Source organism: Erpetoichthys calabaricus, chromosome 12 (assembly GCF_900747795.2).
Source record: "Erpetoichthys calabaricus chromosome 12, fErpCal1.3, whole genome shotgun sequence".
In the NCBI taxonomy this organism is placed as follows: domain Eukaryota; kingdom Metazoa; phylum Chordata; class Cladistia; order Polypteriformes; family Polypteridae; genus Erpetoichthys; species Erpetoichthys calabaricus.
Genome location: NC_041405.2, coordinates 120,311,573 through 120,329,867, shown reverse-complemented (window position 1 = coordinate 120,329,867; position 18,295 = coordinate 120,311,573). Strand labels below are relative to the sequence as shown.

The following is an 18,295-nucleotide window of genomic DNA, read 5'->3' as shown; positions in this document are numbered from 1 at the left end:
GACACTTTTTGTTTGGCAGATGGGGATGCAGTTATACCTGTTATTTTAATATCTTAATAGTTTTTTGAAGAATGGCCTTATCATGACTTCATACTATGAATTTACTCATGAAGTTATACTTAAGATAGTAACATTTAGAACTTTACAGAAAGCTGCTTTCATGTAATACATCCACCAGGTGACAGACAATATGGACTAAAGATTAAGAATGTGGCTTTTAAATCAGAAGGTTGTAGTTCAAATTTTATTTTGTGACCCCAGCAACTCCCATAAACACATTTTATTTCAAATCAAATGTACAGGTTGCGCCAAAAAGAAGTACCACATTTCAAATGTTTATTCTACGAAATGTTACAAGATAAAATAAATTTCATTATAACACAAGAAGGAGTATACAAAATAGATTTTTTTCACTGTGTTTTAAAAATGATGTCTTCAAGGTGGTGGCCATCATTAGCAATACACTCATCAAGATGATTTCTGAACACTTGCATGACTCCTTCAGCCATTTCAAGGGGTATAGCAGCGATTTCGTATTGAATAGCGTCCTTGAGGGCTTCAAGGTTTTGAGGTTGGTGTGTGTATACCTTCAACTTGAGAGATCCCCACAAGAACAAGTCACATGGATCAGGCGAACATGAAGGCCACCCAACATCACCGCGTGGGGAGATCAGCTTCCTCAGAAACATCTCCCATAAAACTTACATGGATCTCCGTACCATATGAGATGTTGCTCCACCCTGTTGAAACAGGGCATCCACCTTATAAATTTCTTCCAGTTTGGGGCTATAAAAAGTTGCACCCTCCTCCTCAAAAAAAGTAAAGGCCTACAATGCCAAATTCTGCAACGGCGCACCAAACTGTAACACGCTCACTGTGCAGGGGTCTCTGATGAAGTTCACCAGGGTTGGTTTCAGCCCAACAGCAAAAGTTTTTCTTATTTACACAACCATTCAAATGGAATTGTGCTTTGTCACTGCACATGATGATGGCATCTCAATGAACGGTTTGCAGAATGTTCACGCAGAACTCCTTACGGCTCTCCCAGTCTCTCTCAATTAGTTCCTGCTCTACCATCATTTTGTATGGATGAAAATTAAGGTCCTCATGCAAAATGCTCCTCAAAGACGTGTTGGAAATGCCTAAGGCAGAAGCATGTTTGTGCGCTGAACGTCTACAAGACTGCAAAATTGATACGCTAACAGTTTTGATGTTTTCAGGTGTATGCAGTCCAAGGATGGCCTGGAGATTCTGTGTTCAATGTTGTACCCATCTGTCTAAATTTAGCCACCCACTGAAGAATTGTTTTCTGATTTGGGACGTCATCATTAGGAGGAATGCTGAAGTGTCTCTGGAAGGCGTGTTGCGTAGTGATGATGGATTCATTGTTTTTGAAGAATGCTTTGACAGGACCAAGGCCTGTTGCCAACTGAAAACTATAAGGGATCGCTTATCAAAGGACCCCCAACCCAACCACTCGGCTTCCTCTACCTTGCGCAATGACTTTGAGAAATGTGGTACTTCATTTTGGCTCACCCTGTATATGGTTACATGTTATTCATTTTTTGGATAGTTTGATGTAGGGTGAGTCCCGACTGGGCAGTTGCCTTCAAAATTAGTGTTTTATGTTGTGGATGGCTCATATCAGGTGTACAATGGGGAGTAACTGGCTAACTTGGGTAAACCCAGAAAACCACCGATAAACTAGTGATGTTTATGAAGGTGATGATATTAATTCTTTACAGACACAAACAACCAAAGCTGTAAAAATGGAAGATATTAATTAAAATGTAAGGGGGAAAAAATCAAAACACACTGGGCATGGGAGTCAATTGAGGATATTTTCAAAAGTAATATAATTTAATACATAATAAAAAAGCTAAAAACCTTATAGCAGCCTCTTGGGCCTAGTAAATACACAGGGCATGTATTTATTGTGTCATTCCACCCCACAATGGTTTACAGAGTCTTGAAGGTGACCGCCAATCAGCTAGGAGCTCTGCCTTAAGGTAAGAAGTCAAAGTGTGGCCACCATATTTTGAGGAATCAATAAATTTCCCTAAATTCCTGGAGGAAGCTTTTAGGATTTTGCAGCAGTGGTGATGCACATCATTACCAGCAGTCAGCCATCCCATGTAACCTTTTGTGCCAATGACAAGATAACAAATGCCACCTTTATACTCTCTGTGCCAAAACTCCTGAGCTAAAGTTCAAATATAAGCTGGCACTGGTGTATAAAACATTGGTAGTTGCAAGGATTCTCCCCAGTAATACAGTGATGGTGGGCTGTGGGATTCTTTTGCCATAGGTGTAATTTATGTTGTGGCTGTAGCTCCCAAATAATGTTGTAGTGAGATGACTTCCAGGCCATTTAAGTCCAATTGCAATTGCACATTCTTATTAAATGCACTCTTCTTCATCCTGAGGTCTTTCCTTCGTTTTTTATTGCTGGTCAGAGTGTTGTGCCTTTTCGGCAGGTTACAAAAAAGTTGAAGAAATGGTCAAACTTGAATGGCACAACACAAGAGTGTTTACTTATCAACAGACCTGTAGCTGTGAATTATTTTATAAATAACAGTCGGGATTCAGTCTGGCAGAACTTTAAACTCAGTTTTGTTTTCCTTCCTTTTTTGTGAAATTCCTCAGCCTTGTATTTTCTCATTTTCTTATGTGTACTAGATTTGTAACTCAAACAATTATTGAGATACCATGCCTGAAACCACTGCCTGGTTACCACATCACATTACTGGCAACACCATCATGGCCACAAACATTGTATTGTCTGAATTGTTTTGTTTTTTTTTTCAAAAGTTAAAAATTTTCACACTGAGTGATTAAAAAATGATTCAAAGCACATCAGAAAGTTCCTACACTAAAGGAGCAGCAAAACTGTAGCAAATTACCACAATCCAAATCCCTCCAGCATGTTTACATAGATTTGAGGGTCCCAGAGATCTGTCATCCTTGTCTCCATATTCCAGGCTGTCTCATTTGTACCTTGAGGTGGCTCTATAAACCCCAAATCTGGAATAGTTGGGTAATGTCCTTCCACTTCCAAGGAGAAGTATTTCTTCAAGGCTTCTCTTTATTATGCTCCATATTCACTGACTGCCTCTTTTCAAAAGGCAGGACCACAGGAGAGTCCTTCTAGAAGCTTACTGTACTGTATCCATCCATCCATTATCCAACCTGCTATATCCTAACACAGGGTCACGGGGGTCTGTGTACTGTACGCACTGAAGAAAATGTCAACACCCTTGACATACTGTAGTTTGTCGCTATCATAGATTTAAACATGAAGACTCGTCACCCATTGTCCAGTAGGTGTGTACCCCACTTCTTCTTCATTGCTAAGACAGAACATCAACTTAAGGTAAAGCATTCCTAAAATATTAAACATTACATTCTAGTGAAAGCATCAATTAAAAAAAGATTCAACAGATTCACTTTACATTCTGATAAAATGTGGGCTTGTTCGTGGAAGAATCTTTGGCCACATCATTCTTTCAGCACAGGCCTAGAGAGCAGGTCTAGGCTGGAAAAATACAAGTCAAGTGCTTATAGTGTGAGATCTTCACCTTTATATAGAGTATAAAAAGTCAAAGAGCTTTCAAACTCGACTGCAAACAGTTTTTATGAAAATAATCAGAGATTTAATCTGTCATCATTAAACAATACTAGCAATATTGTGCCTAAGTGTTTCATTTGTATGCTGTAAATTTATCTCATTTCCCTGTAGATTTACATGCAGCGTTTGATATAAATCTGCATTTTGGAATGCGTCCTATGTGACACCATTTCTGCTAGGTGTCTTACTGCACATGTTTAGACTAACATATGGTATAGTATTTGCTTTTGAATGAACATATGGCTATTTTTCTGCAGCGATCATAAAATCATAATGATGTGTCTCCTAATCGTTCTAGTGTTTCCCATTACTGCAGGTGATTGTGGCTTTATAACGCAGTGATTCCAAACATCAAGCTTGTCGCCACTGTCGCCGCTTTAACAGAAACGCTGCCTTTTATATTCAGAATGCCTCCTGTCAGCTGAAGTCTTGCCCTCATTCTATCAATGTAGTTTGCTTTGTCTCTTCTCTCATTCGATCAAAAATGGATCACTGGCTCTCTGAATGATGGGTGCAACACTGAAGAGAAAACATCTTTTTCAAATAGTGTATGTTCCTAGGTAGCCATTCGTAAATCTGGCAAAAGAAGAGTTTTTTATATTCTTATTAATATTTTGAGGAGGTGAGATATTCAAAAATTGTGATGAACAAAATGTAAGAAATGCTGAATATCTAGTGTTTTTGGGGGCTCTTTCTACATCTAATAACTCCAGTCACTGACATTAGGGCAACTGAAGGAGACAAACATAAAATCATGGAGTGCTTAGCATTCTGTTTGGTACATTTGTCACTAGGGTTTTCACTTTGCTTTAGGGGCACCACTGAGCATCACTGGATATCCACAAGGAAGACTTAGACTCTACATTGCGCACATAAGCGTACATTTACTCAAAGTAATGCCATCCTAGGATCATTTCAAACTGCAATAAAGTTAGCAATTGATCTCAAAAAGTTATCAAGCACAACAATAATAATAATAATAATCCACATTAATAAAAGAATAAGTGTGTCTGTCAGGTTGCTATGTCACTGTCATTCCAAAATATGGCACATCACAAAGATTTTTAGTAATAATAATAATTGAATCAAAAAATATTAACATATCTTTTATGAATGAACGGAGGTTGCAGGAGAAGAAGGCAGGAAGCAGGAAGAGGAAAGCTGGTGCAAGAGAGCGAGAACGAGCAAGCGCAGGCTCGAGGGCAGCTGAGCAGTGAGCCTGGGTGTTTGGCTGGCACAGTCAATTGTGGTCGCTCCCACTGAGCATTTTATGAAAAGTGGGAGTGACCAGAAGAAAGGATGGCTCACCGCGTAAGCCAAGAAGGTAGCGGGAATCGGGACTTGGCATGTGAAAGCTCCAGCGTGAGCACCCTGGTCACTGGGGAGCCCAAGTCGCAGTTTAGTGAGGCCCATCGGAGCCCAGGATCGGTGAGGCAAACAAATGCCTGGCAAGCAGATGAAGGTAGAATGAAGGTCAGCTGCAGGTAGGGTGGCTCCCCTGGTGCATAGCCTGGACGGGAGAAGCAGGGAAGTCACCAGTAGGAGAAAGGCACCGGGCTGATTTGTTTAAACGGACAGCTTCCAGCCATTGTTTTAACCTCGCTGTTTTTAAAAGGTTTTTTTTTTCTAATGGATTTTAACCTCCACGATTTCACCTCTGTTTTTATAGATTATTTATTTAATTACGTATATTTTGATACACTGCACTTTATTTAATTTGGACACTTTATTTTTTGTTTGCTGATTTAATAAAAGCACCTTTGCACTTTTTACACCATCCCCTTGCTTCATTGTGCCTCACTGCCTAGCTCATCAGTGACATTACCGACGGTGTCGGGTTCAAGAGCTCCCAGAAGGAAGATGGTAGCATGGAGTGGAACCAGCATTGTCACATACATCTATTACTTATACGAGGAACGTTCAAAAAGTTTCCGCATTTTTATATTTTTGTTGGAAACGGTGAAGGCGTTAGGAGTAGTAATTGAGCATTAAAAAGTTGGTATGACGCTGGGAAAATTGCATCACAAATGAAGGTGACTATAATAATAAATAGACTTAAAAAACATTGTGGAAACGTTTTGGACATCCCTCGTATATCGTAAAGTAGCAAGACCTTAACAGAGGCTTCTTCCAGTTTAATAACACTTACAACACATTAATAAAGTGCTTACTCTTCTCTGTTCAGTATGACATATAAAGAGGATTTGCTACACTGGTAAAATTACTTGTAAATATGAAGAATTCTCAGGTTTTTATTGAATTATGCAATTTCAAGAGAAATAAATCCCATTAATCATTTATATATAGAGAGGTTTTCTCAAATCTAAAGAGCTACAAAGTCATCAAGAAAGAAAACAAAATATAAAATTGTGTAATTCAGCAGTAGTTGACAAAATAAAGACAATTTTCTACAATCAGAATTAAACATTCACCCAAACAACAATAATAACAATAAAACATATAACATGAAATAATGCAGATATAATCAGAATAAAAATGAGAAGCAGATCTCCAAAATGTTGGCCTCCTTAAAATATAGTGTGAAAAGATGGGGTTTAAGTAGCAGCTCAGACCCGGGATGTGCAGAACATTCCATAGCTGAGAGGCACTGCAGGTTTAAGTTTTTTCCCTCATGGGTCTAATTTGGCAGAAGGGCTGCTGCCGAGTGAAGAAGCCAGGAGAGCAGAGGCAGCATTACAGAGGCTGAGGGACTGTGTTGTGGACTGTTTTCTATTCAAGTATATGAATTTTTAAGGTAACATGTATTTAAACCGGGAGCAAGTGTAGCTGTGACAGTACGGGGGTAATGTGACGAAACAGTGAGGTCTGAGTAATGACATCGGGAGCACAGTTTTGCACATTATGATGCTTTTTTAAGGGATTTTGCAGGTAGTGAGGCATGCATTACTATAGTCTAATCTAATGGTGGAAAAGTGAGTTTAAGACTTTCATCAACAGGCGTAATAGAAATGGCCCAAGTCTTGCAATATTGTGAAGGTGATAAAAGGAAATTTTAGTATTTTTTAATGCGCCTTAACTTTCAGCTGATTGTCAAAAAAACTCTAATGTTAAGTGCTTAAGTGGTGGGTAATACCTGATAACTCTTTTAATTATAGATGAAGGAGTGCCAATTAAATTAATCTCAGTTTTTGAACAGTTTAGTTATTTTATTCTCAAAGTAAAAAAGAAGGACATGCAAAGGAAAAAACATAAAAGAGATATTAATTAAAAAGGCAAAGCAACCCCTGCAGCCCCATTTGGCCTGCTTATGCAAATATTTTTCCTCTATGTAAGGAACAGACAGACTCCCAGCATTCTTACCTAAGTTAATCAACCATTAAAGGCTTTCTTGGTATCTCTCTCCATCAGCAGTATCACTCCATCTTCCAATTTCAGATTAGAACCCCACTATGAGGTTATGTCTAGGGCAGATTCCATAGTCACTTCCTGGGTCAAGAAATAGCACTTTAAAACAGCAGAACTGCCCGACAGTTCCCTATGGGGACTCTGAAAACACTGCATTTCAGACACCTCACTCTCATATAGAGGCCAAATTCTACATAACTACTATCTGTATCTGTAGTACTGTAGGTGTGCTGTATCTGGAGATGTAATTAATGTTCAGAAGATAAGTGTTCAGACCATAGTTTGTGTGTATATACACTCTCTAGCCACTTGATTAGGTACACCTTTTCAACTGTTTGTTAATGCAAATATTGTATCTAATCAGCCAATCACATGACAGCAACTCAGTGCATTTAGGCATTGTCAAGATGACCTGCTGAAGTTCCAGCAAGGAAGGAAGGAAGAATATCCAGTGAGCGGTGGATGTCTAGATGAAAATGCCTAGTTGATGCCAGAGGTCAGAGGAGAATGGGCAGACTGCTTTGAGCTGATAGAAAGGCAACAGTAACTCAAATAACCTCTCGTTAAAATTGAGATATGCAGAAGAGCATCTCTGAATGCACAGCACAGCAAACCTTGAAGCAGATGGGCTTACAGCAGCAGGAGACCACACCAGGTTCCAATTCTCTCAGCTAAGAACAGAAGGCTACAATTCGCATTGGTCTCACCATAATTGGACAATAGAAGACTGGAAAAACATTACCTGGTCTGATCAGTCTCAATTTCTGCTGCGACATTTGGATGGTAGAATTTTACATCAACAACATGAAAGCATGGATCCATCCTGCCTTGTATCAATGGTTCAGGCTGCTGCTGGTGGTGTAAAGGTGTGGGTAATATTGTCTTGGAACACTTTGGGCCCCTTAGTACCAATTGAACATCATTTGAATGCCACAGCCTACTGGAGTATTATTGCTGACCATGTCCATCCTTAATGACCACAGTGTACCCATCTTCTGATGGCTATTTCCAGCAGAATAACACACCATGTCACAAAGCTGAAATCTTCTCAAACTACTTTCTTGAACATGACAATGAGTTTACTCAAATCATCTCCACAGTCACAAGATCTCAATCCAATGCAGCACCTTTGGAATGTGGTGGAATAGGAGATTTGCATCCTGGATGTGCAACAGCTATGTGATTCTATCACGTCAATATTCACCAAAAATCCCTAAGGAATGTTTCCACAACCTTGTTGAATCTATGCCACAAAGAATTATAGAAGTTCTGATGGCAAAAGAAGGCCCAACCCGGTACTAGCAAGGTGTACTTAATTAAATGGCTGGTGAATATCTATCTATCTATCTATCTATCTATCTATCTATCTATCTATCTATCTATCTATCTATCTATCTATCTATCTATCTATCTATCTATCTATCTATCTATCTATCTATCTATCTATCTATCTATCTATCTAATCCATTTTTTTGTCACATACAATTATGCATAGTGCAAATTTTGATGGAATGCTTACACAGAAGTTCAAGAACACCCACACATAAAAACATCTGGATTGAATAAGACAGCTGTTGCTATCGACCACGGGTTTGTAAGCAGTAAGATGGTTAGATTTGCTCAGTTGTACTACAGGTTTCCATTTAAAGGCATTAGCTTTTGAATAGAGCAGGTCCAGCTTGTTGTGTCCACAAATGGAACATGCAAATTGAATTCCAGGGCCTACTGCCTTCTGGTAGCTCATGTGTACCCATCCTAGTGTGCAGATTACTGTGACCCCTTTAAGAACCTAAGCTTGTCCCTTGCCAAGCCCATGCCCCTTTTTCCTTTTTTTATTTTTCATATCTACATATTCTCTTCCTAATACTCAAAGCACATTGTAAGTAGCCTGAAGTATCTGCATCAGAAGGACTGTCAGGACAGCTTTTCACAGAGAAATCAGCCAGTTTGTAACATACTGTATAGTGCTGGCATTATTTAAGTCTTAAAATATGAGGCCTGGCACACACCGTACAAAAAAACTGTAAACTAAGATGAAGTGATATATCTCAGCTGGTTATTTTTATTCAGTAACAGAGGCAAAGAGACAAGAGCAAAACTGCATCCACCGATAAAGCTCTAAATATAAATGTACATGTACTAAACCTGACAGGTGTGACTTAAAACTGTTCAGCTCGACTGTGTTCAGAAAAGAAACTAATTAAAAATGCTTCCTTTCAGGTTTTTGACAATTGCTACAGCTTCAAGGCGACATCTATAAGAAATTATTCAAGTCAGACAAATACAAATAAAAAGGTAAAATGTGCAAAGAGAAGTCTCAGAAACACCCGTACTGTACTCATGTTTCTGAGCCAAAAAAATAAAGATTTGAGCTTATCAGCAGCTTCTCGCGGAGCTAGAAAATACACCTCAGTAAATCAAGGGTGCCAAGGGTGTTAGTAGTTTGACTTAGAAAAAAAGACTCAGATATCTGTTGCTACATACTGAAAGGCAAAAACCTCAAACTAGCAATCTGTATTTTTGTAAAATTTTTAACTCAAAATTAGGCAGAATGTTTTGTTTATTTTTTTGTCTCGCCATTTTAACAGTAAAGATGACCTCCTTTATGCTGAGTACTTGCAGGCTGTTATATTTCATCCAAGGTTCTGGCTGGTGTTCAAATTACTTTTGAGGTCTTTTTGTTCATTTTTGATTCTCTTGTTTTGGTTAACAGTGTTACTTTTCATATTCATTTGCATTTTTCTGTGCTTTTTAATTAGCTTTGTGAGTTTTTCACTTGTCTCTGCTTATTCTGTTATGTTCTTTGTATTTTGTGATTGGTTCCCCAAGAGGTGAGGCCTCCAGTCCATCTCCATCATGGGCCTGCCCTCAGCCATATAAAGACTGAAGAAACAAGCAGTCCCTTGCGGTTCATTGAATGTGCTTAGTGCTGTTTGTGAGTTCTGGTGAGTTATTATTGTGATTATTGTGTGGATTCCTGGGTTCTGTGAACTTTTTCCTCTAATTTTGACCATTGTTTCGGATTTTGTATTGGGACTTGTTTGCTATTGGATTGCCTATTTTACTCAACACCTTCTGTGCCTGTTGTGTTTATCTAAGCTTACTTTTTTCAGAACACCTTTTTAATAGATATTTTTATTTATAAGGATTCTTTGTTTCTCCTGTGTTATACAAGTCAAGGTTTGACAAACCCTTCCTCTTATAGGTTGGTGGGGGTTGCTACAGTTTTTAGGGCTTTATGCTAAGGTACTCCCACGCTCATAACACAGGCAAATAAAAGGCACAACAGTTCCCAAGTATTTTTGTAAGCTCCTTTTAGGATTAGTGCTACATCAGAGCTCAGAAGTGATCCTTATCTGTCCCTTTCTAATTGTACCCTTTTTCAGACCTTCAAAGTTAAATATTATTAACCTAATTAACTTCCAAGCAGTTACTAACATAAATAATATTGCACTAGGTTAGCCATTTTGGGTGCATATTGATCAAGCTCCTTAATTTAGAGTCCAAGCATGCGGCCGACTCACTTACTTATCTTTAGTTACTCCATGAAGTGACTGAGAACAAATCAGGAAACAAAAATCTATGGACATACTGCATCTCACAGACTGCATGTAAAAATCCCAGATGGATATACAAATTAGCATCTTTCTTCATTGTCCCTTTATAGATTTTTGTCAGCTATTATGCTTAATCATTCTTGATACTCTGCCAGTAAAAGATTCTTGGACATTTGTAATGATCAGTGAGCATCTTATGGTGCCAGGGCTTTTGTAAACCTTGCACGGCTTTTCATGGCAGCATCTGCCCTCTGCCAGCACTAGTTTGAGATTTACCCAGGGGATTCCAGGGCTGAACTAGTCAAGATAAACCCTTTTTATGGTCAAATTCTTCTTGAGGGAATATACAGAAGCTGAATTCACAGGATTATGAGCTTTCTACAGGTATTGTATCTTAACATGTTTTATTAGTTTAATTATTTATAAATTAAAGGTCAAACTAAAAGGTTATGGACACATTGCAGTGTTTATTGGTGGCTACCTTGAGTTTATAGTCCTTATGTCCCAACATGGATTCTGCCCTGAATTGCCCCATGTGTTGCTCTTATAAATTGCACTTTCATCATTCAGATACGTGAGTTTTCCTTTGGGAGTCCAGCTTCTGTCCCCAAGCCCCCACCAAAGCAATACAATTAGACTGATTAAATTACCTAAATAGCTGCCTATTTAATAAGTGTGGCTACACGTGAGGGTCCAGGTCCTCTGTTCATGACTGTTGTTAGCCTGTTATTAGTCATACAAGCTGTCATTCAATTGGGTCAGCAAATAGATGAATTACCTTCATTGTAGATTTGTCCAAAGTAATTGTACTGATTACTTATGCCAGGGATGTGTGGTGTGGCCAAGATGGGTTCTGCCTTTCTGTGACCTTACAAGTGGGTCAAGTAAGTTCACTAAATGGACAAATTGATGGAATATTTGGCAACATTAAAGGCCGACTAGACTGATGGTATTACATAACAGCTTGTTTTCTCTCCCTAGTTGTTTTGAAGTGTTTCTTCTGTTGAAATGTCATTTCAGCCTTTATTTTCCTTTCACAGCATGTTTTCACTTATATTCTGTATTTGTTTTTGCACTCCATGCTGGCAGAGCTATCTCACACTTTCTAGTTGTACTATAAACATACTAACTTTCATAGCAAAAAATTCACTGTATATTTCTCTATCAAAAATACTTTTCTGTCTCCTTAGTTCTTTCAGTAAACAAAATGTGAAATGTAGTCATTTTTACAGACTCACCCTAATATGGAATTCTATTAAATACAGTCTGTCTGGCTTATAATTTGCTTAAATACTTAAATGCAGCACTGAATTCAATTTACTATTCAGAAGTATTTTAAAAATGGCTTTCAGAAGCTGTTTGGTCAGGTACTAAATTTAAACGTATTCAGGCATGAGTTTCACATTTCTTAATTATGGCAAATCGTTGCAGCCTCACCCTATCGTATAAAGGACAATTAATATTGTCAGCAGAAATTGAATTATACGTTGTCATTAAACTCACATATTGAAGCGACTTCTTTACACCCTGCACATTATAATGTAATGTCGGAATGAGACATCTCCGCAAAATAACCTGCCGTGCTTCCGTGGTAATACAGCCGTGGCTCAATCTGCATGCGAAACACGCTTGGATTCATTCAGTTAGGTAGAGGGGGTATAGTCAGCTTTCTTTGTGAATTTTATTTTTTTAATTTAGCATTTCAGGAGTTAAATAAAACCACAGATTTGTATGTCTAATTATACATATCTTGATATTTTAAATGAAGCAAAGCATTCAAGTGAAAGAAAGGGCAAATTCGACTAAACAGCACTTTACAATGTGCCCAGCATTAGAATTGCTTTTGTTTATTTGATGAGCTTAATAACTTTTCCAGTTATATTCTTAATGGTAGAGCATTTCAGAACTATTTTATAAAAGTTTATTGTTGTTTGCTTTTACAACTGTCTACCTAACCCTACCTAATGTATTACTATGATGGCAAGACAAGATTAGTGGCACACAAGACTTCAGATGATTGAAAAAGGAGGCCTGGGAACTCCATGGGAATAAAAATAATTTGTGGGTCATGCAGAATAGCAGACCTTATAGTAGATGTTCCTAGAATACTCTTATATCATGAAGATTCCAAAATTAAATCTCTCTATTATAAAAGAAAATCTTGAGATGGACAAAACTATTGTCAAGAGATTTTTTCAGGTTGGTAGAGGAGGTCGCACCCTCCTCTCAACCATTTATGGTTAACGGCCCACGGCCACGGTCCTCTCACCTCTCATTTGTGTGAATGCTTTTGTCAGACACAGTTCTTGCGCGCTCAGCTCTTATATGTTTTTACGTTTTCCTCACTTTAAGTTCCCAATAAAAGAAGATTTCTTATGTCCGAATCTTATTGAAGAATTTTATCATGAAGTGTTAAAAGTTAAACGAATTAACACAAAAATTTTTGATCGGTTACATGGCAAATTGGTTACATGTGTATCAATAGACTATGATGAAACAGTTCGTGGTGATGTTGTGGAAGATGAAAACATCAACTTACAATATCCCGTAAAATATCTACAACCGTTAACACCGTCCGGTCTTCCACCAGCAAAAATTACTGTTGATAAAAGGATGTATTGCAATGTTATTGCATAATATATGTATGAGTGATGGGCTATGCAATAGGACAAGATTAGTCAGTCAGTCATTTCCTAACCCGCTATATCCTAAAACAGGGTCACGGGGGTCTGCTCGAGCCAATCCCAGCCAGCACAGGGCGCAAGCCAGGAACAAATTCCCGGGCAGGGCGTCAGCCCACAGCAGGGGACACACACACCCACACACCAAGCACACACTAGGGACAATTTAGGACCACCAATGCACCTAACCTGCATGTCTGTGGGAGGAAACCAGAGCACCCGGAGGAAACCCATGCAGACACAGGGAGAACATGCAAACTCCATGCAGGGAGGACCCGGGAAGCGAACCTGGGTATCCTAACTGTGAGGCAGCAGTGCTACCACTGCGCCACCGTGCTGCCCTTGGACAAGATTAGTTGTATTGAAAATTGGTCAAACGATTCTGACGTGTAAAATTTTAACAGACGACAAGAAAGGTAGTGTAGTATATCTTACGTGGATAACATTAAATACCAAAGGGGATCTTGATATGTATTCGTATTAAAACGTTTACAGTTTCCTGTTAGAATAGCTTTTCCTATGACAATTAATAAATCACAGAGACGAACATTCGAAAAAGTGGGTTCATTTATTAGAGAGAAAAAAACGATATTCACTCACGGGCAGTTATACGTTGCATTGTCACGATGTAAGTCCAAACACGGAATCAAAATTCAAAGCGATATTGGCAAAAAGTTAATTCCAAATATTGTTTTTACTGAAGTTCTACAGTAAAAGTGTAAGTTTAAAAAGTATTTGTGTGTCAATTTCAAAGCCAAACAGAATGAAAACATATAACGCAATGAATACCACTAATGTAACATGAAACATAATTGTCTTTCAATTTCTTATATTTTAACATTTTTACTATAGTTAATTACTCATTGTAATGTAAAATAGTTAGGTCTATTATGCATATGTAACAATTCCCATTAAAATAACAATCCGCTTCCCCATACGCAAGCAGCAGTGCCGTGAAGTGGCTAGTGCATAGCGCTGGCCGGGGGGTTGGCGAGCGAAGCAAGAAGGGGGTCAAAGCCCCCTAATATAAAAAAGACAAGTATCGATGATTGTGTTAATGAACTTCTATATGTGGGAATTGCAACCTTGATATGAAGATACACAGTCGATGAGCAAGTTTGAATTTTACTGCTTTTTTTTTAATTGTTTCCTCATTTTATTAGTTAACTAATAAAGGCCATATTTCAGTCTAATGTAGCTTGCTTGTACCGAGAAAACATTGTTAAAAGCTGCAAAAGGGAGAGACCTTAATAAATACTGTACTTGCATGATTCCTTCATCTGGTTGCCAGCCCAGCCTTTTCACTTCTTGGAACTACATTTCAACATAACTTCTAATATCCATATCTCTATGGGCATCTACCTCCTTATCCAATGCCTTTGACTTTTCTGGCTATCAATAGTTTCTTTTTAATCACATTATTTGTTAAATGTATTGTATGTAATCACGGTTTATTCCGGGCCTCAGGGGCCAGAGTTTATATTCAGAAGAACCAACTCTAAATCATACATCCATACTTACTCAGAGAGGGTCAATTTAAATCTCACGTTGTTTAATTATTTAATTTGGATAAAATAATTTAGTACGGGCGGCACGGTGGCGCAGTGGGTAGCGCTGCTGCCTCGCAGTTGGGAGACCTGGGGACCTGGGTTCGCTTCCCGGGTCCTCCCTGCGTGGAGTTTGCATGTTCTCCCCGTGTCTGTGTGGGTTTCCTCCGGGCGCTCCGGTTTCCTCCCACAGTCCAAAGACATGCAGGTTAGGTGGATTGGCGATTCTAAATTGGCCCTAGTGTGTGCTTGGTGTGTGGATGTGTTTGTGTGTGTCCTGCGGTGGGTTGGCACCCTGCCCGGGATTGGTTCCTGCCTTGTGCCCTGTGTTGGCTGGGATTGGCTCCAGCAGAGCCCCGTGACCCTGTGTTCGGATTCAGCGGGTTGGAAAATGGATGGATGGATGGATAATTTAGTACATTGCACAATATATATAGATTTACAAATGCGGATATCTTTCCCAATAAGCACACCCCCCGACTACTTAGAAAAGGGGAAAAAAGCATTTCAGAATTAGACTTTTAACCAGCCACCCAACTGATACCTAGTGGTTGACAGTGACTTGCAAAAGCATTCAGAGCCTTTAAAAACCGTCTTACCAAATTTCAAACTGCACTTATACATCTTGTTCCAGTATCTTATTTTCTATACAGTCTCACACGCTAAAAAGAATTTTTAAAAAGCAAATTAGTTACTTGTCAACAGATACCTTAAAAACTGAAGAGCATCTATTTATCTACCCTTCCAGTGCATTCCAGTATTATACAGAATAGTATAACTGATGGACCCTTAATTCACTGTTTGTGATTGCTATGGGTCTTTAGTGGTGATGGAAATGGAAGTAGACTAGAAATGAAGATGAAGATAAGAAGGAAACATGTGGAAGAAGCTTTCTGGTGGCTTCACCTAAACGTTTCCTTCTTGTCTTCATATTCTTTTCTAGCCAGCTTCCATTTCTACACCATTGAGCAGACAGCACACTAAGGGAAATCCAGACACACTAGCATACTGTAATTATGTTCCTGTTTTTTTGTTTTTTTTTTCATTTTATTATTACTTATTATTTGGCTGACACCTTTATGCAAAGCAACTTACATTTAAAACATACAATTGGTTCCATTTCTTTTGTTTTCTCAGTTGGAGTACAGGCAGGTGAAGTGGCTTGCTCGTGGTCACGCAGCATCAGTAGCAGCATTTGAACCCACAAACTTGGGGTTTAAAGTCCACTATGCCACACAGCATACACATTTTATAATTTTATTTCTGGTTTCCTTAGAATGTTCTTTGCTATTCCATTTCGTATTTCTCCTTCAGGCTCACCATTTCACCAGCGATTCCGAAACAAAATGAATGTTTAATATGGAATATATAACAATGACTTCAATTGTGAAAGGCAGTTTAGAGCTACTAGAGCACTGGGGTCTAAAAGCCAATGCAAGCAGCATACACCACTGACAAATGTACTATCGATTCAGAACATATTAAGACTCCTTCACTTTCTGCACACTTTTTTGTTTTGTACGTTTCCTTTCAAATGTACAAATTTGACATTTTTTCTCATTGATTTACACTCAAGATCCCAGAATGACAAAATGAAAACATTTTTTCAGAAAGGTTTGTAAATTTATTAAAAATCAAATTGAAATTTCTCATTTATATAAGTAATCAGACCCTTAATTCAGTAATTTGTAGAAGTATTACAGCATTGAAACTCTATAAGTTTTGCACACCTGAATTTGGGCAGATTATTCCATTCTTCTTGGAAGATCTTACCAAACTCTGTTAGATTTGAATGGGAAGTATTTGTAAACACTGCCATCATCAGTTCTCCCCCCAGATCTTTTATGGGGTTTAAGTCTGGACTTTGGCTGGGCCACTGAATGACAGTCAGACTTGTCCCAAAGCCACTCAGGCGTTGTCTTGGCTGTATACTTTGGCCCACTGTCATTGAAAAATTAAATATTGCCCCAGTCTGAGGTTGGGTTCACTCTGGATTAGGTTTTCTTCAAGGACCATTTCTATTTTTGGTTGCTATCATCCTTCCCTCAATTCTGATCAGTCTCCCTGTCATTGCTGCTGAAAAGCACCCCCTACCATGATGCTCCCACCACCACGCTTCACGGTAGGGATGGTATTAGACAGGCGATGAGCTGTGCCTGGTCTTTGCCCAAAGAGTTCAGTTGTTGTCTCATCAGACCAGTTAATCTTTTACATCTTGTTCTAAGAATAATTTAAATGTCATTTGTCAAATTCCAAGTCGGCTGTCATATTTGCCTGATTGATGGAATGCTGCTGAGATGGTCGTCCTTCTCATAGATTTTCAACTCTCAGCAGAAGACTTTTGAAGCTCTGTTAGAGTGACCATTTTTTGGTTGCCTCCTTGACGAAGGCCCTTCTTGCCCGAGTACTCTGTTTGACTGGACAGCCATCTGTAGCAAGACTCCTCATGGTTCCAAACACAAACATCTTCCATTTCATAATTATTGAGATCATATAACTCTTGGGAACTCTAAGTCCTTTAGAAATGGTCATATACCCTTCTTCTGATCTACGCTTTGCTACAGTTTGATGGTGGCAGTCTACAGAAAGCTGCTTGGACTTCATGGTTTTTGTCCTGACATGCAGTATGAATTGTGGAACTTTAGATACACAGGGGTGTGCCATCCTAAATGATGTCCAGTCAATTCAGATGGTCACAGGTGGGCTCCAGTCAAGTTCTTGACACATCTGAAGGATATTTAAAGCAAGCAGGATGCAGCTGACCACAATCTGGAGTGCCACAACAATAAGCATGAATACTTACATAAAGGAGAGATTTCAGTTTTTATTTTTTTATTTAAACCTTTCTAAACAGATGTTTTCACTTTTTCACGACTTATTGGAGTCTGTCTGTCTGTCCGTCCGTCCATCCATAGGAAGCAGGTAGTAATGTACTGGAAAGGCACACGAAGAACTACTAATTCTTTAAATGGGACGTTTCCCAGATAAGGCGCAACTCCCATAACTCGCAGAGTAAAGTGAAATGGTGAAGGTGCGTGTGTGCTTTGAGAGGGCGGAGAGTTTAAGTTCGTAACAGTGGGCTGGTGAGCGGAGGCTGGCAGTCTGGCATTTACGTTTCAAAGGTAGAGGGCTTGCCCTCGGTGTGCCCGCTTCGCATTGCTCTTTGCAGAGGTGGGCGGAGTCAGTTTCCTGTAATTGTCTCTCTCGCTCTCTCTCACTCGCTCTCTCTCTCACTCACTCTCTGCCCCCTCCCCTGTCCTCTTTTCCCTTTCCTAACTTGCATATTCACGCTTAAGCAATGCTCGCCGCGCTGCTGAGCTTTGCATCGCCAGCCGGTAGATCGCCAGTCAGCGTCTATTTCGCCGCACTGCACGGACTCCAGCACTAGTGTGGTTTCTTCATGCTCTTCTTTTTTACATACACACATTTATATTTGACTTAATTTCTTCGTATTTTCAAGATGACAGAAGAATGGAAGGTTCGGCGTAACAAGCTGGTAGGTAACTGAAAACCAAC

At 39.1% G+C, this 18,295-nt stretch overlaps 1 protein-coding gene across 3 annotated transcripts in view; it reads left to right on the top strand.

Moving 5' to 3' along the window:
- mid2 (midline 2) overlaps positions 1-18,295 on the top strand; it is a 494,772-nt gene that overhangs the window by 146,238 nt on the left and 330,239 nt on the right. The window contains exon 1 of one of the 3 annotated variants that reach the window (XM_028816073.2): positions 17,828-18,275. The exons of the other annotated variants lie outside the window; for them this stretch is intronic. The gene's annotated coding sequence lies outside the window, so the exon portion shown is untranslated. Of the gene's footprint in view, positions 1-17,827; positions 18,276-18,295 lie in introns of those variants that run through there. 3 annotated transcript variants of the gene reach the window in all.